At 44.0% G+C, this 18,014-nt stretch overlaps 1 long non-coding RNA gene across 2 annotated transcripts in view; it reads left to right on the top strand.

The window, feature by feature from the left end:
• Positions 1–18,014, top strand: part of LOC140621629 (uncharacterized) — a 64,677-nt gene that overhangs the window by 39,021 nt on the left and 7,642 nt on the right. The window contains exons 2-3 of one of the 2 annotated variants that reach the window (XR_012021384.1): positions 1,948–2,123; positions 15,220–15,365. This is a non-coding gene — a long non-coding RNA (uncharacterized lncRNA). The remainder of the gene's footprint in view (positions 1–1,947; positions 2,124–15,219; positions 15,366–18,014) is intronic. The other variant, XR_012021383.1, reaches the window with a different exon arrangement.

Genomic DNA, 18,014 nt, shown 5'->3' with positions numbered 1-18,014 from the left:
ATGCTGACATCGAGACACAACCCTAGGTGATTCAGGTGTGTTTCGGATATTAATAGTTGGGTGCGGACACAGAGCCTCAAATCAGAAGTGCAGAAAGATCTGAGCCTCTTCCCGCGTGTGTACTCCCAGTATAAATCCTGGAGTGAACTTTCCTCTCAGGCTGCAGGGCTGACGTCCAGGGGGATCCATGCATGACGGTTGTACCTACACCTGCCAGCAGCCAGTGGGCTGTTCATTGCAGACCCTTGATTCTGCTGGCAAGCCTCTCTCTCCTCACCACAGCGTTTGGGGTTATAATTGAAATGGAACTCTATTCTATCCCATGAGCAAATCTTGCTTGAAGCCTCTGGAATTAAGTGAAGGGAAGGAGTGGGCCTGCGTCACTGTCACAGCATAAAGGATTTCCATTGACCCAAAGACTTGATGGAATTTCAATCCTGGCCTCTGAGTCCATCTTCTCTAGGGACAGGTGCTGTGTCCATGGTCAGCAGAACAAAGGCCAGCCAGGTCCATTAATATTTCAAAAAGGTGAACATGGAAATGGCATTGTGAATGATGCATTGTCCCTCCGGGCAACTCTTTGGAGGCTGCGGGCGAAGGGTCCTTCAGGAAGTTCCTGTGGCGAGTTGGTGTCTGTCTGGTGTCACGGTCTTACAGCCTGCCGCCGAAATCAGCCTCGACTGTCCTCACCACACCTTGTACCAGGCGTGTCCTGACTTCCCTGGGGACCTGTGGTCCTCCTCTGGTGCCAGACTTGTCTCACCAAACTACTGACCCCTGGGAGCACCAGGCTTTCTTCTCTCCCCCTCCAGCACCCTCTCAGCTAAATCAGTAGATGGATTTGCCTATGTGGGACACTCTGACCATGCCAGTATTTGCTGAACCCCACTATGTGTCTCAGCAAGGGAGAGCCCGTATACAGGAAGACAGTCTCTGATGCCAGAGGCCAATCATGTGCCCGGGGAGATGAGACAATTCATATAGAGCAACAGGAGCCAACTCAAGACACCATGACCACCACACCAGCCCCAGGGTTGAAATGCATGTAGTTCTAGGGAAGGCACGTTGAGTATTTCTTTTTTTTAATAGATTCATTTATTTATTTGAGGAGGGGAGGGGCAGCTGGAGAGGGAGAGTCTCAAGCAGCCTCCCCACTGAGCACAGAATCTGACATGGGGTTCAATCTCAAGACCCCGAGATCATGACCTGAGCTGAAATCAAGAGTCAGATGCTTAATTGACTAAGCCACCCAAATGCTCCACCTTAAGTATTTCTTAATGAACTTAATGAACTTGTATGTGGCAGGACTGGGTAATGGTTGGGAAGACAGGCTCCTAGCCAGCTGCTGACTCTACCACTTACCAACAGTGGGACTCCCGTGCCTCACTTTCCCCAGCTGTTGAATGGGGATGACAAGAGTGCTCCCTCATGAGGACAAAAGGAGTAATTCCAGAGCGTTCCAACTCATCCCTGGCACACAGGAGAGGCGAGTTTGCTATTGCTGTCATTACTCACCCTATAGCCCCGCAGAGGGAGCCCTTCTCGCTGCCCAGATGGGAGAGCCTGGGTCTGTGTGGGCAAGGGGATTTATTTTTAAAAATCCCCCAGCTGGTGGCCAGCAGAGGTGGAAATGGAACCGGGCTCCTGGGTCCCAGAGGATCATTCTTTTGTGTCAAGCCTGGGAAGCTGTGACCCTTTACCCCATCTTTGTAGGAGAAAACAAAATTTGGTCTGAAAGTATCTAATATGTAACCATATTGTTCCCAGAAACCAAGATCAATAATTCTGAACTGTATCAAAATGCCACAAGAAAGTAAATGATTCCACAACTTTGACCACAACCCTGGAAGCATCTAGCTTCTGCTGAGCGCCACACTGAGGGCTCAGTGGGGAAGGAGAATCGCTAGGTTTTTTTCGTTCGTTTTGTTCTGTTTTGCTGTTTTTCAGAAACCTAAAATCGAGAGAGAGAGAGAGAGAGAGAGAGAGAGAGAGAGAGAGGACAAGGCAGAAAGAGCTACAATGAAAACAAACCAGCAAAACTTGTGGGCTGTTGGCTGTTTCAGACACTGTCCTAAGTGTTTTTTCAGGTACACGTTCCGTCAATCGCACTGGAGCACTTTGAGGTAGGTTGTGTTATTAAGCCCATTTTCTGGATGAAAACACTGAGGCTTGCCAGGGTGGTTATTTTTTGCCAAAGTAACACGGTTAGGAAAGGGGGAAGCTGGGACAGAGCCCAGGCTTTTGCCTGGAGTCTTTACTCTTGACCTTGGCATGAAAGCATCTTCAGCTAGAGGTAGTGGGACTCTGGACTGTAGTTTCCTGGGGGTAAACTTGGCCTCTTGCCTCCCATAGAGTCAGGTGTGCAGTCACTAGCCAGCAGCTCACGGATTTTTTTTTTTTTTAACTAGTGAACGCATCCATGTAACCAGCAGCCAGGACACGATGTAGAATTATTAGCGTTTCGGAAGCCTTGCTGTGTTCTGGCCCCGAACTGTTATTCTGTAGATCACTGTTTCTCCACCTTGTCTTTTCATTGTCTGCTCCCTGTAGAGCTTTTTTTTTAATTCTTTTTTTTCATTTTTATTTATTTATGATAGTCACAGAGAGAGAGAGAGAGAGAGAGAGAGGCAGAGACACAGGCAGAGGGAGAAGCAGGCTCCATGCACCGGGAGCCCGACATGGGATTCGATCCCGGGTCTCCAGGATCACGCCCTGGGCCAAAGGCAGGCGCCAAACCGCTGCGCCACCCAGGGATCCCCCTGTAGAGCTTTTTAAGACATTTTCTAATGGTCTCCCAACAAATTATAATGTCACAGAGAATCTGTAAATCTGCTTATGTCCTATATGTATATCTGTACCTTATGCTTTAAAAAATATTTTTTTGTTCCCCAAGAACCACTTTATATCTGGAAACAACATGCCTCATCAGGAAGGTGTGCCCTCGAGCAGGAGTTCTGGGTATGAATGCAGAAGATGCAAGGGGACATTTCAGGGACCTGCCCGAATGCCCACCCGAGGTGTACACAATATTGCCCGTAAATGCATTTTTCTGGAGTGATCTCTAGTGTTCTTAAGATTATGAAAAGGCTGAAAGCAACAGGGTTCCCAGATCAATCGCCAAAGTCTTGGTTAGCTACACAGTGAGCCCCCTGGTGGGGCATTTTGTTGTGGTGGACTCTCTCCTCCTCCGAAGTACCCCACAGGAATGGTCCTACTGGTGGGGCTGCCCCTGTTCTTATCGGTGTCTACATTAGGTTTCCAGGCTGTGTTACAAATTACCCAACTTGGTGGTTTAAACACATACTTGTGGGACACCTGGGTAACTCAGCGGTTGAGCATCTGCCTTCGGCTCAGGCCGTGATCCCGGGAATCCAGGATCGATTCCTGCATCGGGCTCCTTGTGAGGAGCCTGCCTCTCCCTCTGCCTGTGTCTCTACCTCTTTCTCTCTGTGTCTCTCGTAAATAAGTAAATAAAATTTTTAGAAAACCCTCCCAAACCACATACTTATTATCTCACTGTTTTCATTGGCTAGGGGTCTGGACATGCCTTACCTGGGATCTCTGCTCAGGTTCTCATAGGCTCACTGGAATGTCCACTCTCCTGAGGCTGGGGCTCTCCCAAGCTCACTGGAGGTTGGTAGAGTTTAGTGTGTCATGTGTAGGTCTGAGGCAGCTAGCTCCTCCAAGGCCAGCAGGATTTGCAACAGCACACACACACACACACACACACACACACACATATACATTTATAAGCCAAGAGGAAGAGGTTGCATGAAGCATGACACCAGGGGTGGGGATCACAGCCACTATCTGGGCTTAACCAGTGTAAGAGCTTCTTCAGTCTCTCTGGAGAGGTGTTTCTGGAGCTTCTGGGGTTACTCAGTCAGCTGGGACGTCAGTAGGCTGAAGTTCCTCAGCACCTATAGGTGTGACTCACTGTGAGAATAATTCTAGAGATGAGGTGACTGGGTTAGAGTCTGAGCTCTCTTCACTGGCAGTGAGATCTTCGGCAAGTTATTTCACTTCTCTCTGCTTTGGCATCCTCATTTGTCAAAGAGTTACTTCATGGGTTGTTGTGAGCAATGGGTTTAGTAACCAGAGAAAAATAGAAGGGTGCCTGGCACATAGGAAGCCCTAATAATAACAATAGTTAACAATAACATCATTACTAGTCTCAGCATCCATCCTCTGCAGGAGTACACCCTGAGCCAGCGCCTGTTTGACCCCGCTGATATGTGACCTGAGCTCATTTTTCTAGTGCCTTATTCTAGGGACAATGTGAGTTGTGCATGTTGAGATTTCTTCTCTGGGCTCCTTCCCACTGGGAAGTGGACACGTGACCCTGTTGTGGCTGCAGGTTGATGGCTGTCTGACTCTCTTAAGAATGTGAAAAGGTGTGTGTGGGGTGCCTGGGTGGCTCAGGCGGTTAAGCATCTAAGCAACTGCCTTCAGCTCTGGTCAGGATCCCAGGCTCCTGGGATGGAGCCCCAATGGTCAGCAGGGAGTCTGCTTCTCAGTCTCCTGCCGCCCCTCCTTGGCTTGTGCTCTCTCTCTCTCAAATAAATAAATAAAATCTTAAAAATAAAAAGAGGGGTGCTTGGGTGGCTCAGTTGTTTGAGCATCTGCCTTTGGTTCAGGTCAGGATTCCAGGGTCCTGGGATCCAGCCTGGCATCGGGGTCCCTGCTCAGTGGGAAGTCTGCTTCTCTCTCTCCCTCTGCCTCTTTCCTTGCCCATTCTCTGTCTCACTCTCTCTCAAATAAATAGATAAAATCTTTTTTTTAAATGTGCAAAGGTGCCACACGCTGTGACAGAAGGCCTGTGAGAGCTGTGTCATCTTACCTCCATGTCTGAGAGAATGTCTCAGGGCTTCCCATGGGGTACCAAGGCTGGTACCAGAGCTGGTCTTTCCAGGTTCCTTCTTCATCCCCCTGATTCTGTGAGTGCCTTCAGCTTCTTTTTCTAGAATCCCACACTTTGCTGGAGTTGACCAGAGTCCCTTTCTGGAAAAAGTCTCTGGAAGTTTCAGGTAGCAGGAGCCTCAGCCGACACAGGCCATGCTGACTGATGGGCGGAGAGAAGATGATCAGCTGTCCAGCCCAGCTTGTCCTAAAGGGAAAGACCAAATGCCACGTCCATTCAGAAGAGCTCTCCCCACAGCCATGCCAATGGGGGAGCAAATATATCTGCTTTTATTCATTTCACCCAACCTTGGGAATTTCTTAATGAATTAGTTGGAACGTGGATTATTGTAGGCTCCCAGCATTGAAACTAGTCTTGTATTATGATTGATGGAAAGATATATAAGGTATCAATAAACCTTGATGTATTAAGTTTTAAAAGTTGAAAAACTTAATGAGGCACTAAAATATAAAAGCAGCCCTGAGTTCCCATCAGAAATATCGATTACATACTTGTCAGATAGGTTTCTTTTAAATGCCCTAACTCCGATGCTCAGATTAAAGAGATGTCTACTACTCGTGGCCAAATGTTTTCAACTATAATGTGTCTTGAGGACCTACTCTATGCTGGTCACTCTGCCAAGTGGTATGTCTCAGGGAATAAAACACAGGTGCTTCTTGCCGTTGGGGACCTTACACAGTGAACTGAAGGTATTTCAAAAGTCTTCAAATAATTAAAAAAAAATTTTCTGGGTATTCGTTTGTCTTCTAAGACCATACTTTCATTCTCTGATAGCTAATTATTAGCTACTTTCAGTAGCATTTCTGGGTAACACATGACCAAACGTTACAGAATGAATGAGATGTCCACATACTAGTAATGCTATATTTCTATGTTTCTATGTTTGTTATGTTTCTATTTTTATTACTTTTTAAAAAATTACTCATCTATTAAAAAGGCACTGTGGTATATAAATATTTGCTAATAAATATGCATCCTTTGCAATAAAGTATCTAATTTCAGGGGAATTGGAACTCAATAATATTTTCCCCAACTGATCAAAAAATACTAAATTTCCATTTTTAATCTTGAATGTGATGTGTGATTTATTTTGAATAATTAATTTTAGTAGCTACTGACACATAGAAGGAATTATTCATTAATTTGGGGTGGGGAGGGTATGAACTAAGTTTCAAAAATACTTGTAATGAGAAAATGCCTAGGAATAGCTAGGATTCTCCTATCCTAGGAAATCTGGGGGCAGACAAAATAAGAAAGCTGACTTGACGTGCTACATCCCCCAGAACATATCGTGGAGCTGCACTTACTTTTCAACTAGAAGAAATAAAATTGCCCATCTTCAGAATATGCAGAGTATCCAACTTGCAACTAATCCTGAGTTTCAAATCAATAAGGTTTAATATTTCACCAGTAATCATAGGTTGAAATCAATGCTGTCACGGCTCTTTGGAAGAATAGAAGCTTATGAAACAAAGAATTGAAGGCAATCATCCAAGGCTGAAATAAAGAAATATGCTTTGCAAGGGCTTTTGTGAAAGGAAAACATGGCAGCTCAAACCTCCCGCCTCACCATCAAGGTTTTTCCTTCATTTCAATGTGAGGTCCTGGTGGCCCAAGAAAATGGTACCAAAAGACCTCGTGGCAGAAGGAGCAGGGACATCCCCAGCCTACTGGGTGTTTAAGAACGAGCTAAGGAGTGGATTCGTTCAAACTTGGAACCCTGATATTTATGCTGATAAACTATGGAGCCTGCAACAGTTAGTTTTTACTGCATAACAAACTAATAAACAAATCATAGCCAATTGGCTCATTCAGGTGTCTGTAGCTTGGTCTGGGCTCTCAGCTGGACAGTTTTTCCTGTGTCTGTTGGATTCACTCCGTCTGCAGTTAGTGGCTGGGTTGACGGGGGCCTAGCCAGTCCAGGATGGCATCAGATGAGGCAACGAGCTTCTCTTACACATTGTCTCTCATCCTCCAACGGGCTCGCCTGGGCTTGCTTTTTGCAGGATTCTGAGAGGCGGACTTAATAAAAAGCCTTTTGATACCTGGGCCCCAGATTTCCAAACTGTCCTTCCCACTTCATCCTTTTGCCTTAATTAAGTTATAACAACAATTTAAATTCAGGGGATGAAGAAGTAGATTCCACTTTTTGATGGGAAGTGTCACCAAGTCACATTGCAAAGGGTGTGACTCTCGTAAGGATCAAAGGATTGTGGCCATTTTTCAGTCTATCACAGAGCCATTCTTTGCACTAGTCAATTCCCCAAAGAGCATCAGACTTGTGGTGGTTACGCACTGTTGGAAACACTATCTCCCCAAGGAAGGCACCATGTCTGGATGGAGCAAATGGCTTGGATTGGAAGTGCCGCGTGATGATTTCCTATGCAGTTTCACACCATTTGACAGAAGGAGAAAATACAAATCAATCTTCCCCTGAGATCTCTAGGGGCAGGTCTTAAGAACAAAAAACAAAGAGAACAGGATCTTTATTGTAGAATGAAACATTATGGTGATTAATTTCTAAATGGTTGGTTCTCAGGGGAGGTGACACCTTGCATCATGAGAAAGCTGAGGGGATGCTTCCAGCAATAGTCTCTGAGTGCTCCATGGAATTGAAACTGCTGGAAAGGAAATGTTCCATCTGGGCAGCTGGGCTTGGGCTTGTCATGTAGGCACGGGCTGGGGGCCTGTACGATGGCCAAGCCCTCTAAATCCAGCAGTGTCAGCCACCATGGCTGGGTGGGTTGGTGGAGCCCTTAAGGGCACAGGGGCTTCCAGAATGGGAAGAACTCAAGATGGCTGGTTGAGATCAGTTTCATCTCACCTGCTGTGCTGGGAATTCGTTCATGCTCTGAAAGTATTTGCTGGCTTTTTAATTACCAATAATTAACCAAGTCTTCAGAGGTGACTCCAGAGGTGACCTGGTGCCTAAACTACACCCCCGTGACACTCACAGGATAGCAAGCCATTTGTCTGTGCAAGAGAGGTGAGAAAGTAAGAGCATGCCAAAGGCTTCCCTCGGGGCCAGGAGCCCAGCTGTGAACTGACTATGCAGCTCTGCCCTTGCCTCGTCTTTCCATCCCCTTGCTCCAGGAGACTGCTGACTCTTGTCCAGCACCTGTGGCAGACAGACCTTTGGGTGGCCTTTGTATGCCCACCCAGTGTGGGAGGGGCCTCTGACTTCTGAGCAACAGAATATGGCAAAGCTGACAAAGGGACGCTCCTGGGATCAGGTTACCTGACATGGTAAAGGTGATGGAATGCCACTCCTGACCCAGGACTCTGTCCACTGTGAAAGCAGGCAGGGCTGGCACATGTCAGGTCCCTTGAAACAGTGAGGTGACGAGGAAGTCAGCAAGTCAAGGAGATCTAAACTGCGGCATTGCCAAGTGTGGGCAGAGAACAACATCTTGTCAAAGAAATGACAGGGAAGGTGAAATCTCAAAAGGGTACATATGGGGAAAGTTGCAGGACTGGGAGTCTTTAGAATGGCACTGGTCATACTTCTGGGAGGCCTGGGCTGGAGTTCCAGCATCCACCAAGGTCAAATGCTTCCTGTTCTGCGAAGCTTTCTTTGAATGGCCTCCAATCCAACCTAAAGTTAGCCATCACCCTCTCTTCATCCTGCAGCTCTTTCTTTGTGCCTCTATTACAACTGATTTCATTGCTTTTTACTTAGTCAACTACTGACTTTAGATTTTAAGCTCCTCCAGGGAAAGCCATGCGTCATGCTCATTTTTATTCTTCCGTCACACTTTCCCGATGTACACAAAATACCTTGAAGCAATAACTGGCTAGTGCTTATGTGATGGATTTAACCAGCTGGCCATGTTTATGGCAATTTGATTGTTAACACATCTCTACACACCAAAATCTTGCCCTGTAGAACTACACAGAGCAATTTCTCACTCCAGAAACCCAGCCTGTAAACTCAATATTGGGAACTCCTTTGCTCATGGGGCAACATCCATGGCCTGAAACTCTCAGCTTCTATAATGTCCTCTGCCCTCACAGAACAGTGGAGACTGTGTTTTCTCATTCTTCCTGCGTCACTCTTCTGATATTAGAAGATTGCCATCCTTGCCTTTCCTTGGGTAAATATCCCCAACTATGTCAACTATTTGTCACTTACTGGGGCAGCCACATCTGTCACGGGTATTGTTCCCCTCAAGTGAATCATCTCTTATCTGTTCCCAAATGCAGTGCTTGACCTGAACCCGGGTCTCTCCCAGCCCACCACATAGCAGGGTCAGAACTACTTTTTGAGGGAACCCTGAGTGTCTACCAAGGCAGCCCGAAATCCCTTGGGTTTGTTATTGGCTACAGCAAATCATGGAAGCACATGATGCGTGGGGCCAGGTCTTTTCTCATAAGCTAAGATTCTCACATTCTCTATTCCTCATTTTGGAATATATTAGAGGAGTTTATATTCATTCCTATGACATTTCTTCTGGATGGTTCTGGGGCCATTGGACTAGCGGGGTAGCATTCTGGATCCTGATTCTTTTATTTAACGTATTAGCATCCCTCCCACATTCGTGTCAGTCAATGTTCTAACAAGCATGCCTCCGACAACACTGTTCCAGACACTGATGAGCTTGCTGAACACATCAAGGCCAAAAAAACAGAGCCCCAGGGCACATGATTATGGTCCTCTTTCTAGGTTGACATCACTCTATTAATCAACACTTTGGATACGCTTGTCTGACCAGCTACAAATTCACTTAGCTATACTCCAGTCCCACTCCCATTTCTCCCTCTTGTCCACAAGAATATCCTGAGCAACTCTGTCAAGTGCCTTGCTGAAATCCAGATCCACTGATCAACCAGGCTAATAACCGTATCAAGAGAGGAAACGAGATTAGATTGGGGTGACTTGTCTAAGAGCGGCCAGCCTCTTGGCAGTCACTGTTTGTCCCTGAGCGCACAGATCAACCCATAATGATTAGTTCTTGTGTTTTGCCAGGGATCAATATTAAGCTCGCTGGTCTGTATTTCACAGAATATCCCTTCCTTTCCACTCTCTACCTCCTTAACTTCAAGACCTCTGCCAGCTCTTTTGAAAATGGAACACTTTGCCTGCCTTAAGTCTGCAGGAACCTTTTCTTTTCTTCCTGGTTTCTTGAATAATCCTTGTGTCTTCTGTCACTTTCGTGTCTCCTGATATTTCCTGGGGATCTCTTACTGTCCTGCAGCCTTGATTTCCTCCTCTGGGGAAAATGATGCCAATCTCATCTAAGCCCTGGGTCACTCTGAACACCAGATAAGAAAATATGTATGAAAGCTCTTTACCCAAGCCCAGCATAGAGTGATTGAATGAACTAAAAAGAACCATATAAATAAGGAATTTTACTATAATTGCATGAGGTACTCACAGATGCCCACAAAATACTTCTCTAGGAAGCCAAATAAATTACTTTGAATTTCACTGTGCTGTCATAATCTCAGAAAGATGTTCCTCAAAGAATCTAAAAATCTTTGGCCTGATTGCCAATTCAAAATTAGCTTACCCTAAAAAACAAAACAAAACAAAACAAAACAACCCACAAAATTAGCTTACCCTAAAATCGGACTTAATAGAAACCTAAAGGTAAAGGTTTCTATTAAAAACCTCAATTTGGTATACCCCCATTGCTTATTTCTACCTCAGGAAATTTAAGATTTTTGATATAGTTTGCACCGGTGTTTTTTGCGGGCTGAAGTGGATAAATTGAATGATGGCATTTTGGATTAAATAGAACGGTACTTGAAACCTGGAAAAACAAATTCAGCCAGAGAAGGAATATTGAAAGGGTGAAGGACGTCTATTGAAAAAGCATTTCCCAATGGAAATAGAATTTGTGTAATAGGTGTTAATTACAATATTGCTACTGTTAATTGGCAAATTGCCCAGAAGTAGTGACAATGTCAGTTATTTCAATCAAGCTGACAGTTTTCATCCTTGCTACACAGAGTAGGATCTTTATTCTTCTAGAAGTAAAATAAGTTTTAGGCTGGGAGAGACTTCAGCATTCAACCTAAGTTAACACCATCTGTTATAAAAGGAGAAACTGAGACACCTAGAAGCTAGGTGACTTGCTCAACTGGACTCACTGAGGGACGGCCAAGCTGGAGCTCATAGCAGGGACTCTGGGCTCCAGGCCCATGCCATTTGCAATGATCTGTAGCTGCACTGACAGATCTGGGATCTTTGGGGTCACCTGTTGTTGTAGGTCCTGTGCTTCCAATTCCGTTGGATGGTAGCCAGAAAGAAAAAAAGATCCTATATGAGGTTGTCATCCACGCTCTTTCTGCCATTTAACTCAAGTCCTTGGAAATGCGAACGCTCAAACTCCGGGCTGTCTGGTGCCCAAGGCAATGTGGATGTGAAGATGACAATGTGCATCTCTGTGATGCACAAATTAAAGCTGATTGATAGAAGGGCACGGAGAAGATGTCACATCTTATAGATGTGGATGGGCCATGGGGCCAGTGATAAAGTGAGACTGGTGGGCTCTGACATCCACGCAGCCCAGCCATATTATTGACAGTGGGAGATAGTATTGATCGAGCTGCCAAGATGATCCTATTATGCAATTAGAATATTAGATTTGCATTTTTAATTCCTTTAGAAGAAATTGGCCTGAGGCAATTATGGCAGGAAAATATTAAGATGGATCCAGCTTCTTCGAAAATAACTCAGAAGAAGCTTTTAGGAAGATGCCGTCATCATCAGAGAAAAGTTTGACTTCTCTGAAGGGGTAACAAGGAAGCAATAAAAACATAAGGCTAGGCAAGGTGAAAGGGCTCATTTTCCAAGTTTTCCCCTGTGAAGAAGAATGAAACTACTTGACCCTAGGGCGCAGTTCTGACTAGTTAGGGTATCGCTTATATTCTGTGTGAAATCCCCTGCACACTGCACTTGGGGTTTCTCATTTGGGCAGATTTCCAGATTTTGTCCCACAGGGTCTAGGCAGAGAGTTGCATTCCCATGCTCATGCCGTGGGCTCATTTCCTCTACAGACTCAGCCTGCCTGTCAGTTTGTCTTTAAGAAAACTTTCCACCAGGGTTTTTGTGGTGGCTTGGCTCCATGGGCACTGAAGGCAGCCCTCCTTCCTCTGAGATGATAATATTTTTTAAACAGTAGACTCAATTTATAATGGCTTATGGAGAAATCCATAGTGGGAGAGGCAAACATGCAAGGAGTTACAATAAAACAAGATAATTGGTGTAATGAAGGGGAGGACACCCGGCAGAGGGTCCTCATCTTGATGCTACCCCTTCCAACACCAAAGGGTACGGAGCAACAATTGAAATCTACTGGGTTTCAATGCTAAGGGTTTTCCATAATGCAGTGGAGAAGGAAGGTAAAAGTTAAACTGTTTAGGGAAATCCAGAAAAGCTTTCCAGAGGTCACTGCCTTTGAGTTGAGATTTGAAGGAATAGGATTTTGAGCAAAGAAGACGGGGATCCCTGGGTGGCTCAGCGGTTTAGCACCTGCCTTTGGCCCAGGGTGTGATCCTGGAGTCCCAGGATCGAGTCCCACGTCAGGCTCTCTGCATGGAGCCTGCTTCTCCCTCTGCCTGTGTCTCTGCCTCTCTCTCTGTGTGTCTTTCAAGAATAAATAAATAAAATAAAAAAAAAACAAACAAAAACAAAGAAGAGGCAGCCTTATAAGGGCAAAAAGATAGAGGAGAACACCGTGTGTTTAGTGCCTCTGCTCAGCAGCAAAGGGTCTACACGAGGAAGCCTGTTAGTCAAACTGGCCAGGAAAGCAGTGCCATATTGACCATGACAAAGCTCACCTGGCGAGGGTATTGCAGAAAGGAGTTAGGATGGAGACAGGTGTTTTGGGGAGGTCCATTTATGCTCAATACAAAGAGGACATTATAAATCAAAGGTTGGTTCCATTTGTCCACTCAGCAGACATTTATCAAGTTCCTGTTTGTGATGGACATGGCTTTGGAAGCTGGGGCCATAAGGAGCTTGAGAATACAGCCTGCTTTCCAGAGGCTCAGAGGGGAGCCTGAAGGTGGGTGACTTTGTAGGAGGAGGTGAATTCCCCAGAGGTATGTGGCTGCGAATAGGGAGAGTGACATCATGAATAAACAGCAATAATGGAGCTAGGACACATGGGGCGACTTAGGCTTTAGTCTCATGGAAAACACAACGTGCTGAGCAGAATTTACACTCTTCATAGACTTTGCAAATGTAAACTTGCCTCTAGCCTCCCTGTGCAAACCATCAGGTTCATTTATTCCCTGGGTTCTGTTGAACATTTTTACCTGATATATTCATTTCCTGCAGCTGCTGTAACAAATTGCCACCAATGGAGTGGCTTAAAACAACAGAACTTCATGCTCTGATAGGTTTAAAGGTTAGAAGTTCAAAATCAAGCTGTCAATAGGGTTGGTTTCATCTGGAAGTTCATGAGGAGGGGGAACCTCTTCCATGCCTCTCTCTGGCCTTCTGGTGGCTTCCGCAATCCTTGGCATTCCTTGGCTTGCAGCTGCAGCCTTCCAGTCTCTTCCTCCACCTCACATGCCTTCTTCCCTGTGTGTCAACACGCTCTGTTTTTTTCTTATAAGGATACCTGTTGTCAGATTTAGGCAGGATCACATTAAATCCAGGATGATGTCATCTTGAGATCCTGAGATTAATTATATCTGTAAAGACCTTTTTCCCAAATCAGATCACATTCACAGATTCTGGAGGTTAGGACGTAGACATATATTTTGGGGGAGCCCAAAAGGTGGCCCTATTCAACCCACTACACCTGATAAATAATAACCCTTGTGATTTTTAAAGATCACGCTGGTTGCATCCAGTATGTGGCAGAGAGACGAGGACAATCTCCAAGGCATGAGGCTTGTCCCTGTACTCGCTGGGAGAAAAGAGGGCACTTCTGTGGGGTGTAGCTTCAGAGTGACTTCAAGGCAAGAGACCAGCATTATGAATGCAGAGGCTCACGAGAATTGAGGCATGGCCGCGCTCACCCCTGAGGCCAGCTGCTTCAAGCAAGGCTCAAAGTGGGACTGTGGGCAATGTCACCCTGCAATCCAAAAGACAAAGATGAATGGAGTAAAAATGTAGTACTCTTGATTTATCAAATGATTCTACATAATGAATCCATCACATTCAATAGAAACTACATTAGCAATTCCTGTTATTGGTCTTATCCCCCCAAAAGCCCCCAAGGTCCACCCGAGTCCCTACGTGATCCATTTAGGTGAAAAAGAATGCAAAGTTTAAATATATATAAATATAAATATATATATATTTTTTTTTTCCCTTTCTTTTTTTTTTTTTTTTTTTTGTAAGTGTGAATGCTTGGACAAAAGAATACAAAGCAGAGGTGGCAAAGAGTCCTGGCTTTTTTTTTTTTTTTTTTTTACTAATATGAAGCTAGCAAGGTGATTATTATGTGACCCAGAAGAAAAACCAAGGTCCTCAGTTCCTTAGAGTGACAATGTGGTATTCGGAAAATGGTTCACTCAGTCTTTCGTAGTTGTAATCACTGTGGCATGTTCCTGGTAATTTCTGTAATTGTGTTTCTCAATTTCTGGAGCTGTGTCTTTGTTCCCTTGCTATCAACAGCTGACTGGCCCTAGCTCTCAGTTACTGCAGTGTTTCAGTTGCTTGGTTCAGTTCAGCAAATATCCTTAAGCACCTACTGTATACCAGGCTCCATGGCTCAGGCCAGGGATTAAGATGCTGAATAAAATTATTTAGTTGTAAGACGGAACATATGAGATCCTCTGCTCTGAACATCCTAAAGCTTTAAAGCCTCCTGCATGTCCATAAGATCTATTTTTATTTTTATTTTTTTGTGTGTTTTAGAGAGGAGGAGAGATAGGAGGAGGGGAAGTGGGAGAGGGAGAGAGAGGATCTTAAGCAGACTCCCTGCCCAGCAGGGAGCCTGACATGGGGTTTAATCTCACAATCCTGAGATCATGATTGAGCCAAAATCAAGAGTCGGAACCTTAAATGACTGAGCCACCCAAGCACCCCCGTAAGATTTATTTTTGATGTGTGCTTTGGAATAGTAAGGACATGGAGGAGCTGTGGGTGAAGTCAATCCTCTGAAACTTTAACTTGGGGTCCTTACCTTCTTTGGCTTTCAATTAATACGAATAATTGCCTTAAGCCCTCCCCTCCCTTGGTTTTTTGAAAGAAGCACAAGGTTTCATTTTTTTTATTTATTTATTTTTTTGAAGCACAAGGTTTTAAACACAATGATGCTCTTTCCAGTGAACAGCACCATTAACTGAGTCTTTGCTATTTTCTGTATAGACTGAAGCTTTTTTTTTTTTTTTAGACTGAAGTTTGATTTGGGTGTCATCAAGTTGAAACTACAGCACATCCATCTTTCCTGTAAATTTGGGTGCCCCCCCCCCATCAATTGTAGTCAGTATGGCTGCTTTTCATCAAGATCGTCTAGTAAGAAAGAAAAACGTGGAAGAAGTATGTTTGCATTTCCTTTAACTCCTAGAATCAGTGCTGCTCAGTAGAGAGATGGAGCAATGGAAGTTAAAATTGTCTAATGAAGAGATAAAATGAATTTTAATGGTATCTTTTATTTAACACAATATCCAAAATGTTATAATTTCAAAATGCAACCAATATTCAAAGTTACTGAGATGTCTTAGGCCTTTTTTTTTTTTCACATTGAGATTTCAAAATCTAGTGTGTTCTTTACGTTTATGGCATAAATTGATTTGGACCAGCTACATTTCAAGTGCTCAATAGCATGTGTTTAGTGGTTATCACATTGCAAATTGCAACTAGTTATAGAGGAATATATCAGCATTTGCTTTTGACAAAAAGGATAGAGCAATCTTTTTAAAGAAGCCCTGAGGAGTTAAACTGGATTATTTTGTGTGAAGTTTAGGACTATATTTCTTGAGAAGAAAAAATTTTTGGGAGTTTTTACTGTAAAAATATCTTCAAGGTTGAGTGTGCACTTGTGTATGTGATGTGCAATAGAGGCTTATATTTAATGTTTTATCAATAAAGAACATGATAACTCGCTTTACTATTTACTGATCACAACTTTGAGCCCAAAACCAATTAAAGGCTAACAATGTAAATGTTATAGGCACATTTCATAATGATTAGAAAAAGCAAGAAGGGTCAGAGTACAGACAGCACACCGGGAGTTTTGCATGGCTCTGCTCATGTGTGACCCATACATTGTCATGTTGTGAGGGAAAAAAGATTTGGGGAAGTTTGGGGAAGAGAAGGAGAATGGAAATCTGCTTACTGAGGCCATGAATTTATCACATAGTCATGCTTAGTATCTAGTGGCTTTATATTCATTTGGATGGGGAATTAATTTGGATAGTATCATCCTTACTGATCCTCATCGTGTGATGCTAAAGTGCTAAATTCTTTATAATTTCATTTTTGTACTTGTTTTTCTTTATAATTTTAAATGTAAAAGATAAAGGGTGGGAACAACACATAGAGATTCATGTACTGATGAGTTTCTTAGCCAATCACACACTTGTGTAAGACATACAAGCGTACGTGTGCCCACCATCCATGCACCCAGCCCATCTACCCCAGCCCTCCCTGATTCCTACTCTTACCCATGAAACAGATTGGATCACCTTGATTGAACTCAGCCACTGATCTAAAATGGCTTGCCAGCACATGTGCTTGAAGCAGCTCAGTAAGTGCATGCCCCCAGTCCCCACCACTGCACATTCTCAAGTGCCAGGTGACAGTGATGCCAGTGACATTGGTCATAATGTCAAGTCCCAGAATATTATAACTGAAAGTGATCTTAGAAGTCCCCCAGTCCAATATTCCTATGTATTAGGAAACTGAGGCACTGAGAAATGCCTGTGGTTATGTAGTCAATTAGCAGCTGAAATGGGATCAGAACTCAGAGCTCTGCATTCCTGATTCCTATTCAGTGCTTTTCCTACTAAGATAATGGAAGGGAAAATTATGTAAATGAGGCAACGGTTTACCAGTCAGAGTCCCTTGATTCCTAAAATCCAGTCTAGGTATTTCAGAGGGAATTTAAGAAAGGGAATTGGATACACATGTGCTATAAGAGCTAATAAACCATTAGAAAGCCATTAAGCAATCAGTGATTAGCTCTAAGAACATTCCACTTCCGCCTCTTGGGCTGGAAGGACATTGGGAGGATCTGATATCAAACTGGGGCCCCTGACTGAATCTGGAAACTCAATGTGGAAGGCGATTAGGTAGGAGACTCAGATACAGTTGGAAGCCCTGTTACAAGAGGAGTAAGAAAGACTCTCAAGTCTCACCATTGCCTCCTATTGGACCAATTCATTAGAAGTCAGTTGGCAAGGGGCACAGGAGATGCAGATTCCTGTGGCACAGAACAGATCAGGGCAAAGGTTGGGAAGGCATCTGAGAATAGATGGGCACCTGCCACCACAGAGGGATAGACTTTAAAAAGCTGTATGGTTTTACAACAGCTTTGTCACCTGTTTATGTTTTAAAGCTAATATAGAAATAATTTGTGCACCAAATTCACAATAACTAAGGTGAGTGGAGATGCCAGTTGAGAAGCAACCTTTTGACCATAAATGTTCATAATGAAGAGCTGGCCATACCCATCATCCTTTTGGTCTTACTTTGGTCCATCCTCATTCATTTCTGTCTGCAGGGTTTGGACTTCTGAGTTTCTTGTCTGAATTTGTAGGCTTGTTCTTCTTGGACAATACACAATTTCTGTTCATGGTTTCCCAGAAATTGCTTCTATTTGTTTCACAATTTGGAATTTGGGGGTTGTTCCTCAGGTACCGCATGAACCAGAATTCATGACTGAAGAGGCGTGCTGGCATAGAGAGGGTTTTTTTGTTTTGTGTTTGGGTTTGGGTTTTGGCAGTACAATACGTTTTAAATGATTTTTTTTAGCATTAAATGGCATATGGCAGGAAAGAGTTAATCTACCTCGCCTGGTGGGAGAAGTAACTGAAGCATTGAGACACTAGCCATCTTTGAGGATTTTCCATATTCCAAGAGCTCTCTTATATGCTTTGCACCTATTAACTCACGTAAGCCTCACACCATGTTATATGTTAAGAACAACTAGTTCTCCCAATTTACAGGTGAGGACACTGATGACAA

This window comes from Canis lupus, chromosome 30, assembly GCF_048164855.1.
Source record: "Canis lupus baileyi chromosome 30, mCanLup2.hap1, whole genome shotgun sequence".
NCBI classification, from domain to species: domain Eukaryota; kingdom Metazoa; phylum Chordata; class Mammalia; order Carnivora; family Canidae; genus Canis; species Canis lupus.
Note: the sequence above shows the minus strand (reverse complement) of the source record. Positions and strands in the feature narration are given on the sequence as shown.